Source organism: Mus pahari, chromosome 4, assembly GCF_900095145.1.
Source record: "Mus pahari chromosome 4, PAHARI_EIJ_v1.1, whole genome shotgun sequence".
In the NCBI taxonomy this organism is placed as follows: domain Eukaryota; kingdom Metazoa; phylum Chordata; class Mammalia; order Rodentia; family Muridae; genus Mus; species Mus pahari.
This window is the reverse complement of record NC_034593.1, coordinates 5546747-5568497: the sequence shown is the minus strand read 5'-3', so window position 1 is coordinate 5568497 and position 21751 is coordinate 5546747. Positions and strand designations below refer to the sequence as shown.

The following is a 21751-nucleotide window of genomic DNA, read 5'->3' as shown; positions in this document are numbered from 1 at the left end:
CCACTGCTGTGATGACCACCCCCCCAGCACTGGAATCTGTGCTTAGCCACTGCTGTGATGACCCCCCCCCCAGCACTGGAATCTGTGCTTACCCACTGCTGTGATGATCCCCCCAGCACTGCAATCTGTGCTTACCCACGGCTGTGATGACCCCCCCAGCACTGGAATCTGTGCTTATCCGCTACTGTGATGACCCCCCCCCAGCACTGGAATCTGTGCCTAGTATTGTTTTTTCGTTTTCATTTTTATTTCTGTATTTTTCCAAGACAGGGTTTCTCTGTTTAGCCCTGGCTGTCCTGGATCTCCCTTGTACACCAGGCTGGCCTCGAACTTACAGAAATCCTTCTGCCTCTGTCCTCTGCCTCCAGTGCCAAGATTGAAGGTGTGGGCTACCATTGCCTGCTCAGTATTTTCTGTTCTGATGATCTCCAGCACTGAAATGAATCCACACTGTCACCTTTTATGATAAGCCATTGAAATGGGTTCCTACTATAATCCAATAACTCCACAGATACTAAAATGGGGTCAAATTATTATCTACTGTCTTTTTCCATCTTCAAACATTTCCAGTTGCTCAAAAGTATCTTTTAATAACTTTTTTCAAAATAATCACAGAAAATATCAGTGCTTAAACTTTTATCATTTGAATTTTTGTTTTTTTCAGAGCTGATTGTCAAACTGATTAAAATATGCTTTTATTTATGTAAAATTGCTAATTTGCTTTCATCATTGCTTATTTGAATGACTGTTTTAAAGCAAAAAGCTTCATTAAGATAATGAATAAGCAATAAAGATGTTCATTTTTAACCAGTAGTTTTATATCTATACTTTTAACGGCTGGTATTTAATGTTCTTTTTGTGTGAACATAAGTTTAAAATCTTACTTAAATCAACAGATTTTATATAAACAAGATGATAATTCATTGACTTGTTTCTTGGTATAATTATTAGCTTATTTTTATCTTACACTTACTGATTGTAAATCACAATTTTGGAACTTTTTCTAGAAAAAATGATTACTATGTAGTATTGCCAAGAGTTATCTTTGTTTAAGTGTAAACATTTAATTTAATTTTTAGAAAATATATTTCTTTATTCTTAAGGGCATACCTCTGTAAGGGTCCAGATGTAGCCACAGCTCTTATGATTAAAATTACCAGCAAGCCCCCAGAGAGACAGGTGTCAGGGCTATGAGACTGTATTCACACCCTCTGTAAATGACACTGCCTCTTTAATTGTTGAATGTCTCAGGATGGCATCATATCGTTCTGTGACACACAGGGTCCTTCAGAAGCCAGCCTCTCTGCTAGGGCTTTCTGGTTCCTCTCCTGACAGTGTCTCCTGTAACAACAGGTCCCCCTCCCCGTGCACCTGCCCCTCTGCCCCTTGGTGCCTCGTTCTTGTCTTCCAGCTGTTCTGTCCACTAAAGTGCTGTTGCTAAATTTGTAAATAAAATTGCAGAAGGCATCCAGGCATGGTGCCACATATGTATAATCTCAGGGCTTGGGAGGTAGAGGGAGGGGGTTCAGGAGCTCAGCACACCTGTGTATATGTGTACACATATGCACACACATACACACACATGACAGGGTTATATATGAATTTCCCATAAACAGTGATTATAATCTCTGACTTGGCGGAATGGTTATCTTTAAAGACCTTGGCTTTTCTCCCGCCACTCCTATGAAAACGAAATGTGAACTGCATGGACTATCATGTAAGCTCTGTGTCCATCAACCCCAGGTCTTTCCATTTCAGGTAAGTTACATGATGTCCCGAGCTTACACCATTAGTTATGTGAAACCAGACCACGGAGGGAGAGCAGATTCAGGTCGGAGTGCTTCTTCTTCTTTCTCATTGCTTAGTGACTACAGTGGAGAACCGTGTTCTGCCAGCCACAACTCCCACCACGTCTCCTAAGAACCCACTGACAAGCCGTGTCAGACAACAACTGAGATCCTCGGAAGCAAAGCAGAAAATACTCTTTAGAAAGATGGGTGGGGAAATGGATGGTCACAGCCAGCTACTGGATGGAACACAGGGTCCCCAATGCAGGAACTAGAGAAAGTACCCAAGTACCTGAAGGGGGCTGCAACCCTGTAGGTGGAACAACAACAGGAACTAACTAGTACCCCCTGGGTTTGTGTTTCTAGCTGCATTTGTAGCAGAAGATGACCTAATCGGCCATCAGTGGGAATAGAGGCTCCTTGGTCTTCCAAACTCCATATGACCTAGCACAAGGCAAGGCCTGGGCCAAGTAGTGGGAGTGGGTGGGTAGGGGAACAGAGGTGGGGGGAGGGGTATGGGAATCTTTCGGGATAGCATTTGAAATGTAAATAAAGAAAATAATAATAAAAAAAAAAAAAGAAAGAAAGATGGGTGGGGACTCCCTCTGGCCCTGCGTGACAGGCCCCAACTCTGTTGTTCACCAGAAGAAAACGTTTTTTGTCCTAGCTCCTTTGGGCTAATTGACCTGTGTCACATTTGAAAAGCCTAGCCTGCCATTATCAGCCCTGTGACTAACAGTTATTTGCGCAGTACTCCATGGTTATTGTTACTTTGATTTTCCTGGAAGCTTTTCAGGAAGCTTGTCAACCCACACTGATGCCCTGGCAGGAAGCACAGGAAGTAGATTTGGATAATCATGCCATCACTGACTAATGACCTCCACTGGGGATTTTACACCTCAGTAAATTACTACCTAATTACAACCAGCAAAAATATATAGTGTGTTCATGCTATGCAAGAAAGGACTAAATCACTACAGGACAAAGATGCAAACAGGGTACTTCTACCCACCAGTAACTTACAGTTGGTGAAACAAATTAGTCATGTGCAAGGGAAGCCCTGGAAGCTACAGCACAAAACTGGACGAGCTTCCATTGGTTAGCCGTGTGCCCAGTAGTGCTAGGACTCAGAACGCCCCAAACTTAGTGACTTAAGACTTATGTGTCCCCCCTTCATTCTCATGCAGGCTAGCTATAGGTCAGCTGATCTAGGCTGGACCTGGCAGGTCTATAGGAGGCTGGGTTCAGGTTTCTGTCATATGAGTGGCATGTGCCTAGGATCAGCAGGCAAGTCAGTGTGTGTTCTCCTCATAATGGTACAGAAATGCCGGACAGACAGACAGACCTGCTGAGTTCTCCACGACCTGAACTGAACACAGAACAGCTGCTGCCTGATGGCGTATACCTAGGTTCATGATTAGACCAATTTACACTGTCAAGGGCAATGGCCACATGGTGAGGATGATCCTCAGATGCCGAAATTCCAGCTGACACAGAGTGTGACACTAGTGATGTCGCCAAACCTCCAAGTATTGGGAGGTGTAATATAGACATTCATTCATTCTGATGGGAGAATCTGTTAGCTTGTGGGGAACATGGTATTTGAGATAACCTTGAATGATCAAAATAAAACAAGCTGAGGTTTTGTTTCCATTGGAGCAAACGATACTTTCATGAAGTAATGGATGATCCCATTAGGGTTTGAGTGACTGAGGACCTCAAACTAGGGATCTTTGGACGATGGAAGCAAAGGCCAGGAAGGACCGTGCTAGCAGTTTGAGAGTTTGTCGAATACCTTGACACTATAAGAGAAAATGTACATACACACTCTTGAACATTTATTTATAGACAAAACGCCACTGGTAAATGAGAGGAAACTGTTTGCGAACACCTTTGAATGCTACACTCAGGGGGTTAGACTTCCTTTCTTTGGTAATATAGAGTCACCAGAGACTTCTGTCTTAGAAAGGATGAAAGTGGAGTCTAAGCACTGTCTCAGAAGGTAAGACATAGGAGGCAAAGTGGCACCTGGCAACCATTAGCCATTGCAGTAGAAAGGCCTCACTGAAAAAGGACCACAGGAGGCAGGGGAAAGATGGGAAAGACAGTTCACGTTAGCAAAGAGTAAAGGGAGAGCCCAGGGAAACTGAGTCCGTACGTTGTCAGGTCCCTGTTTTCAGTTATAGTTGATAAAGTTGAGTTATAGCACAAGTGGGAAAGCCTAAACCTTACTCCAGCCTTGTGCAGTGTGAGCATTCTGTTCACTTCGCCCTGCTCAGGAACACTCTGACAAGTGTGACCCTGTTCCCTGTGCCCTTGGTGCCTAGGAGAATCTTTCACGCTAGACATAAATGTGTAGAGAAATCTTGTGAGGCTTGCACTTGTGTGTGCGTCCCTCCTGTGTTATAAAGCAGCCTTGCAGAGCCGAGTGAGTTCTCGAAACAACTGCAGAATGGTACATAGAATGTCATTGAGCTCTACACATTAGCACAGGCTTCCCTGCTAAGAACAATCTCCATGAGCTAATGTGTCGGAAAGGCTTTAAATACCGGCACTATTTTAAGAGTCCAGTGTGTCCTTGCAGTTCAGAAACTGAGTACTTTGTGTGATAACATTCAAGCAGTATATTCATTGGCCTTTCTTAGTTTTCACTAAGGCAGATAAACCAAATGAGCAGATGCCGCTGATGATGCATAGCTAGTAACAGATCTTGCCAGTTGTCACTTAGGGACAGTTCTGTCGTCATACATCTTCCATGTGGAATCTAAAATTAAGCCACTCTGGTACATCAAGGCTGATAAACACAGCGTGAACAGATTCTTGAGTTGTTATTTCAGACTCTGGGAATATTTTGTATTCTAAGGATAGAAAATAGAGACCAGTGCCGCAAATCTGGCTGTTTAGCTTGAAATCTCTAGCCTCTGAATAAATGAGCAAATGACTCAAATCACTTTAGAAGGTGTCTTTGGGGCACATGCTTGACATGTATGCAGACACTCCGCTCATTGGTCTGTATCTGACCCTGAGACCATAGGTTGCTGGGCACTATGCCCGTAAGTTTTAGGAAAGAAGGGGGTCTTCCTGGATGTTGCCTGCACTATGTGCAGCTCAAGCAAGATGTCTTTTTGAGTGACTAAGATTCCTTTCCTGGGGCATCCATTTCTTTGCATGGTTCCTGCTGCCTCGAGCCCTCATAATGAGAGAAAGGTGCATTTGAGCACAGGCATGAGAGAGAGAGAGAGAGAGAGAGAGAGAGAGAGAGAGAGAGAGAGAGATCTGCTCTTTCTGGTTGGTATTGGAGAGAATCCCAAAAGGATCTTGACAGGAGAGCACCAGGACCTGTGAGTTAAAGCCCTTCAGTACGTATAGGTGGCATGAAAGGGCCTAATGCTCCTCACCACAGCATCAATAGTGAAGCATGGAAGTGGACCTCACGGAGAGCCCCTTCCAAGTTTGGTCAGGGTCACTTAGAGTAGCTCCAGTCAGAAAGTCTGGGGAGCTTTTGAAACATCAGTGCTGCAGCTCAACACCACAGACTCATACTTAACAGGTCTCACCTGATAGGGGTCTTGCCGTACAGATGATAAGCTTTGAAGAGTGATAAAGACTCAACAACCTTACAGGCCAGACACTGGATGGTAGATCTGGGAGCACGTAGTCCCACTCCTTCTGTGGGCCTCACTCCCCTGTTATTTATTCCATGTCATCAAAGCAGAAATGGCAAAGTACAGTCCGGGGGGGTCGGAGCATTCACTCTGATTCTAACTGCAAGTTAGCCTGTGTGTGCAGTCGTGGCTGGGAATGCTGCCTCCACGCTTCTCAGGGTGCCTGGGATGAGGTCTCCAGAGGCTCCCATCACAAGTCAGTCTTGAGTGAGAAAAAGAATAGGATGCTTACTTTCAGGAACTGTGGAAACATCCACCCCAGATGCTCTAGCTGGGAGCAAAGGAGAGAACAGTGTGCTACTCACCTTGTGTAGGCTTAAGACATAAGTAGCGATCCCAGAGTGTGTGAGTTGACTCAGTCGGAAGGTACTTGCTGCTCAGCCTGGTGACCTGAGTTTGATTCCCAGAACCCACATGGTCAGAGGAGGGAGAACAGGTTCCTGCAGTCTGCACTGAGCTCCGTGCGCATGGCTTCTCTATAAAAATGAGCGACCCTAGCTGTGTCTGCCGTTTCTGCCCAGCGGGGAGGCACAGGGGTTGGACGATCTCTTGGCAACCTTACCTCATCTCTGTGTGGCAGCCTCAGTGCCCGAGTGCAGAGTACAGTTGCTTCACTTAGATCTTAGTGAGTAATTTCATTTGATGAGTCAGAGTTTTGATTTTTACAGCCAAGAAATATCACCAATGTTCATCCATTATTCTTTTCATTTTAGAAATCACTGTTGTTTCTATGGGATCCGTTCAGCTGATGAATATTAAGTCTGACTTCTGTTGGAGGCAACTGGCAGAATAGAAAGGCAATTATAATAGTTTTTTGTTGTTGTTGAGCAAAATATTTATACTGAGATCCCAGAGTCCAGGCACGCTCCCCCTTCTCCGCCACGTCCCGCTATAACCTAAAGGGGGCCAGTGCATTCACAAGAGAATCTGTCAGTCAAGCGGAATGGAGAACTTAAAGTTTTGGAGGAATGGGTTTTTTGAAGAAAAATCCAGATGTGAATATGTGAAGCTGGGAAAAGCTCAGTGGCCACACAGTAAGCTGGCTAGAGGGGTTCCTTAGGGCAGCTGTGAATCAGGTTTGTGCAGGGGTACCCCAAAGTCATAGCACTTATTAATGTTACCTGAGAGCCTTAGTCAGTGGGTTATTGAGCGTGAAAGAATTACAGCAAGATCAAACCACCACCACAGAAACCTCAGCTTGGTACCCCAGCACATCCTGCCTCCTGGATACACTCTCCATCTCTCTGTCTCTGTCTGTCTGTCTCCCCCCTCCTCCCTCTCTCCCTCCCTCTCCCCCCTCCCCCACAAACACACCGCCTATAAAAAATCCTATAAGAGAAATAAAGTTGTGGAGAGTGCAGAATTTGCATTGATTTGCCTGTTCATTACATAAACACTTGCTGGATCCCCATGTCAGCCATTGGTTTGGGCTCTAGAGATGGGACTGTTCTCGTCCACATAAATCTCTTGTCTTCTTGGCTGATACAGGTTTAAGGAAAGGACTTTCTTCTGGCACATTCAAATAATCAAACATTTATCTCTTCCGGCTGATCAAACGTTCTGCAGACATCAGTTCTTAAAGAGGGAACAAGATGGATATAGCTGTGGCTGCTCTCGAACACTGGTCCCACCCTCCGAGGATGTGGTCCCATGCTCTGACAGTGTCCCACACTCCAGCAGCTGGCATTATTTACACGGGGGAACGTCACAGCAATGTTAGGAGGCCCTCTTTTTAACCTGTGTTCTTAATTGAGTCTTAAGAGAATCTCACACATTGTGTTATGCTCATATTTACCCATAACCCCTCCCAGATCAATCCCCACCTCCCAGACTCACTCTGCTGCTGGTGTTCTTTTAAAAGACTGACTCATTGATTCCAATCTGTGCTGCCTTTGAGTGGAAGCAGGCCTCATTAGTGTAACAAACGGTAGCTGGAGTTTGTCATGTGTCTTAGTCTGTGTTTTGCTGCCGTGAAGAGACGTGACCACAGCAATTCTTATAAAGGAAAGTGTTTCCTTGGGCCTGGCTTACAGTTTCAGAATGTTAGTCCATTTTCATCATGGCAGATGTAGGCAGGCTTAGTAGCCAAGAGTTTTACATCAGGATCCACAGACAGCAAGAGAGAAAGAGAGTCACCATTCCTGGCTTGGGCTTCCAAAACCTAAAGCCACTCCCCTAATGACACTCTTCCTCCAGCAAGGCCACACCTCCTAATCCTTCCAACTGATGCCGCGCCCTGATGACTAAGCTTTCAAGTATACGAGTCAATGGGGAACATTTTTATTCAGGCCACTACTTCATGCCTTTCATTAAAGTCCCAGAAGCAGACAACTATTGGGTGAGACCCAGGGCCGACACAGAGCACGTTCCTCTCAGCAGTACTAAAGGAGTGACCTCCTTGATGGCAGCCTCAGATTTAAGGAGGGTGGCTGGAGTACAGCCTCACTGAAGTAAGTCTTACACAACGCTGTGTAGACATGGCCCTTACCTAAAGTGCCGATGAAGACATAAGACCATGAAGACATGGGAATGGAACTTTAACGGGACTCCTCGAAGTGATGCCTGGCAGTTTGAAATCATCTTGCCCGTGGCTTAACTTCTGTATTATCTGTCATGTCTATGTCTGCCTCACAATGGCAGGCATGTGATCTAGTTCCCCAATTTCTACTTCACAGTTGAAGTACACATACACAGTTGACTTGTATTCTATGACTGATTGGAGTAACCGAGAATACAGATGATGGAGTCTTGGAGTGCTGTACTAAACACTTCTGTACTTTAAACCTGAAATGACCAGGTGAAATTCTGCCCCAATTACCATCTGTACAAGGGCAGAATGGATGGAAAGCTGTTTAACAGTGACACCGGTGAAACACTTAAGGGACCTAGGTGTACCAAACAAACTCAGCAGGAGTCAGCAGCTCAGAAAGCAAGTGTCTAATATTGTTACTAGGAATTGTTACCTGTCACAGTTCATTTCAACAAAGAACTGTCCCTTAACAGGTGGTGCTCAGACCTTTGGAGATCTGTAAACAAATGAACAAGGTCTCCCGTATGGAACTGTACACCAGAGTGACTCAAAATATATCAAATGCCTAATGTAAAAGATAAAACTATCCAGCTCTTAGAGCAAAAGGGGAATAAATTTAATGACCTTGGATTTACTTGTGGTCTCTTAAATATGGTCTAGAAGCTTAAGCAACAATGGGAAGACAACTGAAACTTTATTAAAGCTTAAACCTCAATGTAGGAAAGGACACTACCAAGAAAGTAAAGGTAGGTCATAGACACAAAGAGTATGTATAACATCCAGAATAGTTAAAACAGCCAATGCTCTAGGGCCTTGGCCTTTTAGTTTGTCCTACTAAGAAATGGTAGTAAGTCTGCTGTGTCTACTGTTGCTATATGGCTGGCCAGGACCGTCAGAGCCATCAGAATTGTCATCCCAGTCTCCCACGCCCTGCTTAGCTGTGGTCTCTGATGTCTTTCACTAGGAGGCTAGAACACGAACAGCTAGTGGTTTGAATCGAGATCAGAAATGTACTAGGAGCCACTACTAGGGGATGTTAGAGAGGGATAGCCTCTGCTGGGGACTGGACACCTGTCATAGTGCTGTCTGAACTCACGGGCATGGGAGGCATTCTTTCCTGATGCACACCTTGATCCAGTTTGCTAAGGGCAGGACACTGGTATCCAGCTTGCATATTCCAGTCTCTGGGAAGAAGGTGCTCTCTGCTCAAGGGTCACTCACATCATGTCTAACAGCCACACACTTACCTAACACTTGTTAACCTCCTTCCCTACCATTCTGGTGAAAGCATTGTCTTAGAGTCTTGTGCTGTTGTAACAAAATGCCACAAGCTGGTGGCTTAAACGGTAGACAGTCACACTCACAGTTCTGCAGGCTAAAGTCTAAGATCAAAGTGTTACTGGGCTTGGCTCTTGGTGGGATCCCTCTCTTGTTGGCTTGCAGAGGGTAGCTCTGCAGGGCAGAAGGCAGAGTCTGCATAGATTCTATCATATAGGGGGCTCTGCTCTAACCACCACCTCCATCTACTAGGGCGAACTCATGAGTCCTGGAGAGGTTAATATAATCACTCTATCAGAAACAGACCGTGGTGTCAAACTGCCTGGATGCAATTCCTTGCTCACTATTCCTCTCTGGGCTCAGTTTCCTCCTCTTTAAAAATGAGGCGAATACTACTGTTGGCCTCATGGGTTCGCAACACTGATCAAGTTCATGAGCAGTTGGTCTTCAAGGCTAGCTCTGCAATTGATATGTAGAAACTCGAGTTCAATGCTGACTCTTCAACTTACCTAAAGAAGCTTGAGTAGGTGAGTAAAGACAATTCTGATTGCCCTTTGGAGTGGCCTTTAAAGTGGTTTGGAATTAGAGTGAGAGTCTTTTTTTAATTTATTTTTTATTTTTTATTTTTTGGTTTTTCGAGACAGGGTTTCTCTGTTTAGCCCTGGCTGTCCTGGAACTCACTCTGTAGACCAGGCTGTCCTCGAACTCGGAAATCCGCCTGCCTCTGCCTCCCCAGTGCTGGGATTAAAGGCGTGTGCCACCACGCCCAGCAAGCATTATGTATGATTAGCAAGGAAACGATTCAGGTGAGGTTAAGAATGAAACCTTCAGCACAACTTTACCTGGACCTGGGTCAAAAACTTCTGGAATCTGACCAAGTGGTTTAGCTTTCTTACACATTTAAATGCAGTAAAACTTTGGGGGAAAAAGCAAAGTTATTACAACAAAGCTTTAGGCATGGCCACATCAGAATTCCTTTGTAAAGTGGATCTCGTTTCCCACACGAGTGTGTTCTCATTGAAAGAGAAGCAGCATTCAGGATAAGGGCCTAGGGAGGAAGAGTTTGGAAGAAGCTTAAGAATAGTTCTGTTGGCTGCGAATGCAGAGTACTTGGGACCTCTTCTGTGGACTTAGAATCAGACCCTAAACAATGCCCAGGACTGTGGGGGCATTCTGGTGAGCCCCTGCTTCACAGACTAGCAGATCACCAGGTTGTCAGACAGCATCCATCCCAGGGTTCGGGATGAGCAGGTGTCACTTTCTTCCCTGGAGGAAAAAGAGCTGAGTGTATAACAGTTCCGATTTCTGCAGTGCCTTCTGTGAGCTGTGTCATCTACAATAGACAAGTAGATGACATCTTACTTTTCATAGCCACTGCACCGTCATGCTTTCTCTGTGCTTCTGGCTGCAAGGACTTGGCTAAGAAAGACTGCTAGAGCTAGCCCAGGCTGGACACTGAGGGCTCTGCTCACCGGCGCGTCTTGCTCAGTACCCCATCTGTGTGCTCAGAGATCAAACTACTCACTATGATCTCCTTCCCCCAGCCTTTCTCCCTGCTAAGGTAGGGTTTCCATTGCTGTGAAGAGGCAGCATGATCAAGGCAACGCTTATAAAGAAAAACATTTCACTGGGGCTGGCTTACAGTTTCAGTTTCAGAGGTTCAGTCCATTGCCATCATGGTAGGAAGCATGGCAGTGTGCAGGCAGGCTTGGTGCTGGAGAAGGAGTGGCAAGTTCTCCATCTGGATCCACAGGCAGCCAGGAGGCATCTTCTGGAGGCATCTGGGAGGAGGCTGTCTTCTGCTCACACAGTGATGCACTTCCTCCAACAAGGCCATACCTGCCAATAGTGCCACTTCCCACGGGCCAAGCATATTCAAACCACCACACTCCCTCTCAGGAACAGAGGTGCAGGTCCTTCCTGCTTTGTTTTGCTCCCAACCCCTCTGTCTTTGATGGGCATTTTTTCTCATTGAATTGAGTCCATCTTGGTACTTACTTCTTGGAGAAGTCAAGCTGACATGCACTTTCTTCCTCTGAACTGTTAGACGTGTCATCTGTGTACCGAAGAAAGCAGGCACCTTCCGTCTGTATAGATGAACCTGCATGGCGACAGCACAGCAATTGGAGAAATGCAGATGGAGTTAGTGATGGTCACATTCAAAGCTTTGTTTCTCCATGCTTTAGAACATCTGCAGTAGCTCATTTTCCAGCCAAATTTCAAATAAAGCAGATTCTACAACTTTATGCCATATCATGAGGTGACAGGGACACTGGAAGCATGTGGAAAACCTTTGAAAGGATCGAAAAGCAGAAGACAGGCAAGCACCGAGCTCCATACTAATAGAGACCTGTTTGCATTTCAGATACCTGGAACTTTTTAATGGCATACAATGGAAAGATACATGGAGTGGGTAAGCTCTGTATAGTTCAGTCAACGTTACTCCATCAAGTGCTTCTAGACTCTGCTTCTGCAATGGTGTGAGGGCCTACAGGAGTGAAGTTTATCAGCATTGGTGGAAACAGTGTCGTACCTGAGAGCCATCCAGCTATTCATAGTGATGCCTTTTATATTAGATAGAAACCCCGGCGCCCTAAGCTTACAAGCCACATCTATTGTTCTCAGAGGAAAGAGGAGACAGTAGCAATGGTGCTCTCCTCTCCCTCGGCTGTGTCCCTCCCTTGGCTTTAGCCTGAACCCCGTTTAGCATTACTAACCTGTATTCATCTACCTCTTATTACAAGGAACTGGATATGGTCTGGCCCAGGGCCACTGGGCCGTGTTACTGATCTACTGTGTGTCCAGCCATAACCTTTCTATTTTGTTTCTGATGGCATTAGATCCTTCTGCAACCATTTGCTCTGGGAAGTCATGCTTGGTAGGCACAGCTAGATGTGCAATAGTTCTGTCTTTGGTGGGGTGATTTCATAGCATTCAAGTGGTGCTGTTCTGATCAAATATATAGAATTGCCATTTTCATTGAATGGGGCACATATATTTACCGTCCAATTGATTAGCTTTCAAGAATGGCTGTATGAATTAGTGTAAATGTATGGTAGTAACATGGTTAAAATAAAAATGGAAACCACAGAAACTAGGCCCAGCATCAGACTCTGCAGAACCAAGCAGGGCGTTCTAATGCAGTATGAGAAACATTGATAATTGCAGGACTTGCTAACACAGTACGCTGCACACGAGCAGCACAGGCAAACGAAGGCCTTGGGTTTTGCTAATAGCAGGTTATCTTCAAATAAAAGCCATAAATAAGATCTTAACTCGAAATTCAAACCTGAGACAAGAGGACCACTTTTTGCACTGTTTGGCTACGCCTCAGTCAGGGTTTTAGTTCTATGATAAAATAGAACTAAACTGACCCAAGGGCAACATGGGACAGAAGAGATTCATTTCAGCTTCCAGCTCCCAGGTTACACCTCGTCACTGCTTTGCTCAGTCATCGTTCTCATAGTTCCCAGGACCACCAGCCCAGGTTCAGTGCCGCCTCAGTGGGCTGCACTTTCCTTTATCAGTCATCAAGCCAGAAGGTGCCTCACAGGCTTGCACAGGAACAATCTGGTAAAGGCGTGTTTTTTCAACTGAGGTTCCCGTTGTCAAATGACTCTAACTTTTGGCATGTTGACATAAAGCTGTTCTTGGTCTCAAACTAAAGACAAACATTTCAAGCAGCACAGGTAATCAGGTTGAAGAGCTGGAAGGAGGCTCGTTCAGTAGAGTGCTCGCCTTGTAAGCATGAGTTTGATTCCTAGGACCCGTGTAAAGAAATGCCAGCGGTGGTTGCATTCACACGAAAGCAGGTTGCTGGGGCAGAGGGGAGAACATAGAGCTTGAAAGTCCACGGCTCAGACACTTGAGCTTTTATGGGCTGTGATCCCTGGGCTTGCTGACCAGCCACCGTGGCTCCTGAGGAGTGGCCCAGCAAAGATTGTTCTTCTGTCTAAAGCTCTATTAAGCCATTCTACTGTGGTGTTATTTAACAGGTAAACTCTATTGTTTTCCCTAAAATGAAATGTGGCTTTAAAGAATAAAAACATGTGTGAATACATTATAAGAATACTATTGAAATTTATTTTAAAAGTAAATACTAGCTGGCCACCACCTTTAATCCTGGAACTTGGGAGGAAAAGGCAGAGGAACATCTGTGAATTTGAGACCATTCTGGTCTGCCAGGGCTCCACAGTAATAGCTTGTCTCAAACAAAGAGGGAGCGCTTCATAATAGGCAATCAGCCTGTAATTTAGTCTGTTTGTTGTTGACTTCTTCTTTGTTTACTTATGTTTTGGTTTTTGTTTTGGTTTTTGTGTTGTTTCTCTGTGTATCCCTGGCTGGCCTGAAATCCTCTTAGGGCCAGGCTGGCATCAAACTCACTGTCTCTGCCTTCTGAGTTCTGGAGTTAAAGGCGTGGACTCCAGCTTGACTCCAACTTTTAAATACTATGTTCTCACTAATGTAGACCAAGCCACATATATATAATAAAAAGAAATTCTTTTCATTGTAACATAAGTTTAAATTGATACCAAAATTAAAAATAGAATCTTATATAAATTGTATTTTAGTTCACATAAGTATTTTAATCACAGAAAATTCTGTCTATACCTCTAGTTGAACCAAGTTGTGGGCAAGGTGAGATGACGTGTGCCTGTAGTGCTTAGAGGCAGAAGCAGATCTTTGAGCTCAGAACAAGCCTGGGCTGCAGAGAATGGCCAGGTCTGTCAGAGCCATGTAGTGAGCGCCTGTCCTCGGAGAGGTGGTCAGGACCAGGGATGGGTGACCAGGAAGGAACCACAGTGTCACGTCTGAGCAGCACGCTGGGTCACCTCTTAGAAAGGCCTGGCTAGCTGGCCGAGTCCCCCTTAAAAAGTCCCCAAGTCTGTGTCTTAGTAGAATGTGGGAATGTGGCAGTGACATCGCCAGTACCACCGTCAATTTAAAGTAGTACATACAGAAATCTAGCATCCTTAATCTACAACAAATATTTTCTATATCTTCAAAGAAGACACACATTTTTAAAAGATTATACTTTTCCTTTTTGAAGCCAGGTATGGAAGTTATGTGCCTTGGGAGGGGTTGACTCTGGCACCCCCTGCCCCAGAGTGTGTGAAGGAGTGTGCCCATTTGAATGCAGCCTTACCCAGTTCTCTCCCCAGCTCAGGTGGTCACTCTTGAAGGGCAGTGCCTCTGCAACGGAGTACATTCCCAGTCCCTTCCTGACGCGTGGACAGCCATGGCTGCAGAATGGCCTTTTGGATAGAGTGGGAGGCCCACTCAGGCTCCTCTGATGCTCATCGACATGGCACAGTCGGGACAATGATTGGTCTCTTTACATAGCCAGAAAGGGAATGGCTGTTACCCACGGCTAGGAGAGGCTGTCAGTTTGTCGTCTGCAGAGTTCTTACTGTTACAGGTAGGGAAGCAGCAGAAATAAGAAAAGCTGTCTTGTTAAACCTTTGTGGGTATTGTTGTTTGTTTACATTTGTCTGGGAGACAGTGACTTTATCCATAGTTCTTAAATTGGCAAACCAGCAAACACTAGACTTGTTTTCTCCCAATTTCCTGCATAAAATAATTATCGCCATAAACTGTGGCTAGCAGCTCTATACATTACTTGAGCACACACAGATTTGAGGCCTCCAGGTAATAACATAATGAGCTGCACAGTACATCAGGGATGACCCATCATGAACATGAGTCAGAGGTGCAACCGCGATGACAGTTTCCTCCTTGAGGGTGACTGGGGCGTTGTTGAGCAAGCAGACTGATAACTTCGGCTTCCTGAATGACATAGGGCTCTGCCTTCCCATTACAGTGGACCCTGCTGTTCCTGAATGAGTGGCAGGCCCTGCTGACAAGGGAGGACTGTGGGACAGCTGGCTGACAGCCCAAACAGACGGCAGCCCAGCCAAGAGGTTCCTGGAGAGTGGTGGCCTTTTGCGGACTTTTGAGGAGAGTGGGCACGCCCTCAATGGGATGGAGAGAACTAGAATGGAAGCAGAGCCAGGGACAATAATGTCCCAATAGAACAGAATAGAAGTGCAGACTCTCATACGTACAGGATTCAAACACATGTACATACCCAGATACTCAACACAGATCACCAGCTCACACAGACACATGCACAAGTACACACAGGACCCAGATACACATGGTTCAACCCAGTTGCAAGCACTGTGAATCACATGATACCAGCCCACACAGACACAGATACATATACCCAGAGACCCACAAAGTACAGCCGCCAAAATAAATTCAGCAATTTGTCACATTCTCTCTGGTCTTTTTTGTCACCACATGGCATGTAAGCGGCGGCCACCGGCTGTGATCGCATATTCAGAGAGAGCATGGTTTAAGGCTGCCTGTGACTCCTGAAGTCCCATGTTGGCTGTAGTCAGAAAGCTTCAGACCCACACAGTGAAAGGGGCTCTGAGGAGTGTTGGAGACACTTTTCCAAGCTTTGCTCTCCGAGGCTCCTCACTCTCATCAAGATGGCCAGCTAAGAACACGGATTGTTTTCAGGGGATTGGAGACTTCTGTTTTAATGTTCTTGCTGAGATTCTAAAGTTTACCAGGAAATCCACGAGGCTTTGTAAATATAGAAAATTTATCACAGACATTGGAGAAAAACCAATTTTGCCAAGATAGACTAGCTTGGTTGGTTTGTTTGTTTGTTAGGGCCAGTAGAAAACTATTTGCCGGGGTGACCTGTTTAAAAGCTAAAAACCTTTGATTTTTAGGGCCAGTAGAAAACTATTTGCAGGGGTGACCTGTTTAAAAGCTAAAAACCTTTGATTTTCACAAGACGGAAGTAAAGAACCCCCCCCCCAACAAAATGACAGTGTAAATGTGGGTAACCACAAGCTCCTTAGATGTTTTAGTCTCTGTGCCTATCAACCCTCAGTGACTGTCACTAGCACTGTCCCCAAAACCTTCATGAAGAGCATACCTAGGCCAGGAGCTTTGGGGATGTCAAGAGCTGGAGAGATGCAAGTCGGGGTGAGCCCTGGCCTTTGCTGGGGCAGAGAGCAAACACTAGAAATGAGACAAGCTTTCTATGCACCATGAAGTCACTGGCGCAGCCCCGAGCAGCGCTGAGCAGCAGGGAAAGGGAAGCTTCTAGCAGTAGTGCTGAACTGAGTCCCGAGGGCAGGTGGACAGGAAGAGGGGTGTCAAGGTCTACTTAGGGAGGACTGTCAAACCCTTGGAAAAGCGTCATGCACGGCACCGTGACTGATTCAGGTCACAGGACCAAGGTCTGTCATGTGGGACTTGGGACTCCGTCCTGAAAGCAAGTGAGACTCCCGAGAAGGCGTTTCTCTGTCCCCAGGACTGATCGTTCATTATTTTCGGTAATTTGAGTTTGGGTCTCTCAACTTCCAGCTGAGAGACTCTATCTCAGAAGACCTAGGTGGACGGTGCATCTCTTAGAGATGATAACGTCTTTCCTAGGCACTGTTTTGTTGCTGCGAAGAGACCGTGACCACAGCAGCTTTTATAAAAAGCATATCATTAGAGCTTGTGTAAAGTTCCCGAGGTTTAGTTCTTTATTATCGTGGAAGAGGACCATGGTGGCACGAAGGTAGTCACGGCACTGGAGAAGTACCTGTGCGATCTATATTCAGATCCATATGCAGCAGGAAGAGAGCCTGCCGTGGGCTTTTGAAACCTCAAAGCCCACACCTGTGGCACACCTCAACAAGGCCACACCCACTCCAGCAAGGCCACACCTCCGGCTCCTCAAGTAGAGCTAGTCCCTGGTTAGTTAGCACTCAGATATATGCGCCTATGGGGGCCATGCTTACTCAAACGACCACAACACCCACCACTTTTCTTAGAAGATTCCTATAGAAAAAGATGCGTTTGTGCCTAACCACATGGATGGTTACCAAATCTGACTCCCCAGACTCGTAGTTAAACCTTCCTGGACTCCAAGGCTGGCTGTGGGTTCATCTTCCCTGGAAGAAAGGGTGCTAGTTCTAGGCCTTGTTTTCAGGTACTCACAAGGCTCTGCAGTGGCTGAACGCTCTCCTCACATGGACAGGCTCTGGGTTTAAGCCCAGCATTGTAAGCAAAAGAAGTGATTGACTTCAGTCTAGACAACAGATTTTAGTAGTTGACAGGAACTAGATTTGTACTAATTTAAGAAAGGTATTATTCATCTTTATTTCTAGTTCTTACTACAACACTTTACGTGTAGAGATAAATGTAGTTCGTAACACCCTAGGGTGTAACGCCATCTTCCCTTGGCCTAGATGATGTATAAAATTGACGATTACTCTTCCTTCAAGAGTAATTCTAAGTATTACTAAGTTCCATAAAACTCAAATTGAGTGTGGAGGAGAAATCATCTTTTAGTTAGATCTCTGTCTTTAGCAAATGCGGGATTGGTGTGGCTTGTGATAGCCAGTGCCATTTCAAATTAAGAGAAGGTATTTATTACAACCTCAGGTGCCCCTCCCTGCCACTCTTAAGTCTACCAGAAGTTTTCGCAGCCATTTTCTCCAAGTGTAGCAGATCCTACTTCATGTATCATCTCTCAATGTTAATTATAAGGCTTTGATCTGCAGCACTAATTAATCAGTAATTAGATAGTACAGTATGAAAAGAAATTAACAAAGATAAAAACAACAGCAGCACTCTACTCAGGCTGTAGCATCCAATAACTTGATCCCAACCTTGTTGAGAAATCTGGGTTAGGTGCTCTTCAGCCATGAACTTGATTAGGTGGTGGTGACCTCCAGTAGCTAATGGAGTATACAAAGGTAGTCCAGATAAACACTCTGGTTAGCTACAGGCAGTAGCATGCACTATGATCCCTGCACTCTGGAGGTGGAGGCAGGAGAATTGCTGCAATGTCAAGGCCAGCTCATCTACAGAGTAAGTTTCAAACTGACAAGAAAAACATAGTGAGACCCTGTGTCTAAAATCTGCAAAAGTTAAACAAACAAAAAATACTTTATTACACTAATTTGTCATCATCGCCTTCTTCCTCCTCCTCCTCCTCTCCCTTCTCCTCCTCTTCTTCTTCCTCCTCCTCCTCCTCCTCCTCAGAAATTTGCTGTATGTATGAGGATCAATAATTACTTTGAAATGTACTAGTAGTTTTGGAAATGTAAAATATAAATACGTAGTTTGAAGTGATGTGTAGCATAGTTTGAAGTGATGTGTAGCATAAGCTCATAGTGTATAGTAGTGTGTAATATAAGCTCATAGTATATAGTGTTGTGTAACATCAGCTCATAGTGTATGGTGGTGTGTAACATAAACTCATAGTGTGTAGTGGTGTGTAACATAAGCTCATAATGTATACTGGTGTGTTGTAACATAAGCTCATAATATATAGTGGTGTGTAACATAAGTTCATAGTATATGATGGTGTGTAACATCAGCTCATAGTGTATGGTGGTGTGTAACATCAGCTCATAGTGTATGGTGGTGTGTAACATCAGCTCATAGTGTATGGTGGTGNATAGTGTATGGTGGTGTGTAACATCAGCTCATAGTGTATGGTGGTGTGTAACATCAGCTCATAGTGTATGGTGGTGTGTAACATCAGCTCATAGTATATAGTGGTGTGCTCTCATTGTTTCTCATTTTAAAATCCACATAAACCAGCTTTTGATTTTTTGATTTTTAATGTTTTATTAGCACTTAGTAGTTACACAGAATAGCAGTTTTCATTACATTTTCATACATGTATATAATATATTTGGATCATGGTTACACCACATTGCCTTCCCCATCCCCCTCTCCTTGATACGTTTTTCCCAGAAAGTTCCACTTCTGCTTTAATGTCTTTTTTTTTTTGTCCTTTTCTAGATTTAAATTTTATGTATGTATTTCTTTTGCTGAGGCAATCATTGGGGGAACTTAGGAGACATGAGCGAGAGGTTATTGACGGGAATATGAGTATCTTACCAGTGGTTTAACACAAGGAAAACTTCTCTTCTAGCAACCATTGGGTCCTTGGAGGAGGTGAGCCTAGAGCCCTTCCCTCTCCTATCTATTATGCAGGAACTCATGGCTGCTTTTGATTTCAGTCTACCACACCTCACCCATCTGCCAGCTCTTGTCTTCTCTTTCCACGGTGTTCTCCGAGCCTTGCAGGGAGTGACAGAGATGTCCCATTTGTGACTGAGCGAGCATTCAGCAATCACTCATTTCTATCCCTTTCCTGGTCGGTTCTCTACAGTTCCTGCTGTCTACCACCAAGGGTGCTGGCAGAGACAGTGTGTGACAGTGACTGTCAACTCAGGTGCTCAGCAGCAGCAGCTGTTGCCTCCCCACTGGTGCTCTGACCCCCTCAGCCACAGGATTCAGCCAGGCTTACAGTACCAGAGGTGCGGTCCTTCCAGTGGAGAGGACCCCGTTCTAACAGAAAGTGCTTGGTTGCTCCCGCAAGACTGCAGTCCTGTACCATGTACACACCCTGCCCTGCCGGTCAGCCGTGTAGCTTTCAGTCTGCAGAGGGGCGAGACTGCTGACAGCTCCCCCTGGCACCTTCCAGCACACTGGGGAGCTAGCTGGCATGAAAGAAGCTTCCAGCCTGGACTCACCAACCTGGTCTATAACTGTGGTGTGGCACATGCCTGATCAGGACACATCAGAGCCATTATTTGAATTGTCACCTAGACCTCTAAAACAAAGCGTTTACCTTACGTTAAAAAGTACAAACAAACAAACACGTCTCTTAAAATGATGCAAGGAGAAACCCAGATGTGTGTGGGCAGATGTCTAACAAGTATTGTTGGGAACCTTCAAGTGTTGTGGGTGCTTTCCTGTCCTCAGGTGCCTGCTCCTCTCTGGTCCTGGATTTAGAACTTTTTTGATCTATTACTTGTGTATTTTTCTCACTGCTATGATCTGACAGAAACCATACAAGAGTCCATTTTGTCTCATGAGAGACCAGGAGCTAGACTCAGAAGGCAGACAGGTAAGGTGAAAGGCCATGGCTAGATACCCAGGATGCCTAGCTCCTTCCTCAGCCTCCTGACATAAGACAAAACCCTGGCAGCTCCTGTCTCCCGCCAGCAGGCCCCTGCGGATGGACTGGCTCGGCGGGTACAAGGCTTGACCAGGACACGTTGCACCACATGTGATTACACCACAGTTGCAGACCAGTCAGACACCATGCCTGTCTTCAAACTGACCAATCCGGGGGTAGGAAGGAGGACCTCCACAACGCTCCAAACCCCTTTCTCCTTATTCGTACCCTCTGAAATCACGCCTGCACAACATTCGGGGGGGAGCATGAAGGTGCCCCACCCTCCTTCCCTGTTGCTGCTTCTCTGTAGGAAACCAGCATCACCTACAGCCATGTAGGGATCCTGTACACTGTGATGAGTATAAAGCTTGTGCGGCCGCAACTGAGTGTGTATGCCGGGTTTTCTACTTCTGGGCTTGTGTCATTGTCTTGTAAGGTCCCAATTTTATGGTCTGGGCTCCTGCTTGCTTATACAAGTGTTTTTATTTGCCAGGCACTGAAAGAAATAATTTACCTCTTGATGGAACAGTTTAGGGAGTAAGGACATAGATACTTGGAGAAGAATTTTACAGGAATATTTCAGACGTTTCCAGCGTCTTGGATTGAAAGAACTATAATACACATAATAATTTAGTATTGTTGTGGATATCCGGAATTCCGACTCATTTTCTGTAACTTCATGATGAAACGATTACCAGTGTGTTAGTTGCTTATCTTGCTGCTATGACAAAAGTACGTGAGGAAAACAGCCAAGAGGAGCGTTTATTTTGGCCCCAGTTTGAGAGTACAGCCATAACTCAGAGAAGTCGTGCAGAGGGGCTTCAGACAGCGGTCCCATCGGATCTGAAGCAGGAGCAGAAATGATAAACGGTTACGCTCAGCAAGCTTTCGCCCTTTGGTTAAGTCCACCGTCCAAGCCATAGACTGTCTCAGCCCGCATTTAAGGTACGCCTTTAGCTCAGTTCACCTAACCTAGTAATTTCCTCTTGTGCAGGCTTAGAGGTTTGTTACCCTAAGGATTCTAAATCCCACCAGGAAGATGAGGTTGACCATCTCGCCTCACCCCATCCTGTGCAAGTGAAGGGCCATTAGGCCTTCCTCACACACCTGGGAAGAAAGCCACATTTGTCAATGTGACGATTCATCTGCAGATACGGCTCAGTAATCCTCTGCCGTGCTTCTCTTCGACTCTTCCCTAATTGGAAGATGTTCATCTCCCGGGAGGGGGTGTCATTTATTTTATGTCGGTGTACTACATAAAGTTTTGCCTCTCAGATTTATCTTCTCCATAGAAATAACCTTACACAAGCTGACTGTAGTCACCATGATGATTATCTTACACATTCATGGCTAACTGGCCAGAATCACAGGGGAGTAGCCTTCTTGTCGCACTCAGTAATCATAGCTGTTCCCATGCCCCATCGCCATTGAGTGGGATGTGGGAAGTCAAAGGAGAACCAGGCATGAGAGCTGAGGAGATGGTTCAGTGGTTAGAGCC

The 21751-nt window shown here is 45.3% G+C and overlaps 1 protein-coding gene across 1 annotated transcript in view; it reads left to right on the top strand.

Annotated features, from left to right (window-relative positions):
* Positions 1–21751, top strand: part of Znf704 (zinc finger protein 704) — a 168605-nt gene that overhangs the window by 112721 nt on the left and 34133 nt on the right. The window lies entirely within an intron of this gene.